Below are 2,240 nucleotides of genomic sequence, written 5' to 3'. Positions count from 1 at the left end.
AACAGTTAGGGGGCATCCCTTTCGAACTGGGACACGGAAGGACAGTGACGGCATACACAGACGACATCACCGTCATAGTATCAGACGCTTCCGAAGTGGAGACGGGAGGCACCATCCTAAAGGAATATGAGTCGGTTGCAGGCGCCGACAAATCGGTGGGTTTGCGGTCGGGCTCATGGAGAGGCAAGTTGATGCTATCGGACGGCGTTGTCTGACGCTGGACCGACGGACCAGTTTGGTCCAGACCTCCAGGTTGATAAGAACTGGGATGAGGTGGTGAACAGGGCGGCCAGTCCATACCCAGAAATGGGCTGAGAGGAAGCTGACCCTGGAAGGTCGGGTAGAGGTGGCGAATGCCTGTATCGCCTCCGTTATCATTTATCGCCTGACTGTTGTGTTTTGTCCCGGTTACTGCTTGACCAGGCTGGAACATCTCTTATTTGAATTCTTGTGGGAGGACGCGTTCTAATGGTCAGGCGGTCAGTCTGTTGCCAGCATCCTCTGAGTGGCGGATTAGGTATGCCGCGGCTCCTAATGTGCAGACACGCTCTTGGGTTACGCTACCTGCAACGATTTCTGGACGATGAGCGTGTGTGAGCTCCATTTATGAGGCTTGTCTTTCTGTAGCTTGTTTCCTTGACGGAGCTGCAATCCCGGATGAAGAAAAGACTGAGACTTGGCACCTGGCACCTAGAATATCTTCAGGCGACCACAGCCCTCTACCAGTCGGGCAATGGGATCGGTGGATATTCCGCTTTAAAAATTTATAGAAGATTAGTGGCGGGGAAGTGCGATGACGTTCTCGAGGAGACCCTGGGCATTGACGAAAACGAACTGGCAAGTTTGTTCCGGAGGACTTTCCGGTCGGGAACTATCAGGGATAATTTCCAAATGCCCTTGGTCTGGCAGTGCTAACGGGGGACGCTACTGGTTCGAGATAAACTCTACAAGCAAGCACGGATTTGCTGTCAGGCGGGCTTGTCCGAGGTTTGCGCAGAGTGACGAAACCGTTTTGCACGCACTCTTTCACTGTCCGAGCATACTGACTTGTGTGGTTATGTCCAACAGCTGCTGTCACGAGTGGGACAGATTCGTCTATCGGCCGGGTCTGTAGTGATGATTACCACGCCGCCCTCCTTAACTTTTTTCTTTAAGTCTTTCTGTACTATGTATATCTCCCTTCCTTTTCATTGTATACCGTAATACTTTCTTTTTGTTGCTTATTTTGTTGCTTATTTAAATATTTTATCATTCCATTATATGTAATCCACCGCACTTTATGTCTTTGTATTGATCCCCTCATCCGTCGTCCTGGTGGCAAATAAATGAAATTATTATTATTATTATTAAAGCGGCGAGATAGCAGAATCTTTAGTACGCCAAGCGAAATGCTTAGCGGCATTTCGTCCGTCCTTACAGTTTGAGTTCAAATTCCGCCGAGTCGACTTTGCCTTTCATCCTTTCGGAGTCGATGAATTAAGTACCAGTTGAACACTTGGGTCAATGTAACCGACTCATCCCCTCCCCCAAAATTGCTGCCCTCATCGTAAAATTTGAATTATTATTATTATTATTATTATTATTATTATTAAGGCAATGAGCTGAAAGAATCGTTAGCACGCCGGTCAAAATGCTTAGCGGCATTTCGTCCGTCTGTACATTCTGGGTTCAAATTCCGCTGAGGTCGATTTTGCCTTTCATCCTTGCAGGGTCGATAAATTAACTACCACTGAAACACTGGGGTCGATGTAATCGACTAGTCCCCTCCCACCAAATTTTATGCCTTATGCCTTTAGTAGAAAGGATTATTGTTAAGGCGGCGAGGTGGTAGAATTGTTAGCACGCCGAGCGAAACGCTTAGCGGTATTAACCCGTCGCTACGTTCTGAGTTCAAATTCCGCAGAGGTCGACTTTGCCTTTCATCCTTCCAGGGTCGATAAATTAAGTACCAGTGAAGTACTGGTGTCAATGTGATCGACTGTTCTTCTCCCCACAAAATCCAGGCTTTGTGCCTATAGTAGAAAGGATTATTATTATTATTATCAAGACAGTGAACTGGCAGAATCGTTAGCGCGCCGAGCAAGAAGCTTAGCAGTTTTTCGTCTGTTGCTACGTTCTGAGTTCAAATTTCATCGAAGTCGACTTTGCCTTTCAACCTCTCGGGTTGATAAAATAAATACCAGTTGAACACTGATGTCGATGTAATCGACTTATCCCTTCTCCCAAAATTGCTACTTTTG

At 46.9% G+C, this 2,240-nt stretch overlaps 1 protein-coding gene across 1 annotated transcript in view; it reads left to right on the top strand.

The window, feature by feature from the left end:
• The window catches only part of LOC106876066 (chitotriosidase-1), a 28,220-nt gene that overhangs the window by 2,010 nt on the left and 23,970 nt on the right, over positions 1-2,240 (top strand). The gene's annotated exons all lie outside the window — the stretch shown is intronic.

This window comes from Octopus bimaculoides, chromosome 5, assembly GCF_001194135.2.
Source record: "Octopus bimaculoides isolate UCB-OBI-ISO-001 chromosome 5, ASM119413v2, whole genome shotgun sequence".
NCBI lineage: Eukaryota > Metazoa > Mollusca > Cephalopoda > Octopoda > Octopodidae > Octopus > Octopus bimaculoides.
The sequence above is the reverse complement of the archived record's forward strand: the minus strand, read 5'-3'. Positions and strand labels throughout refer to the sequence as shown.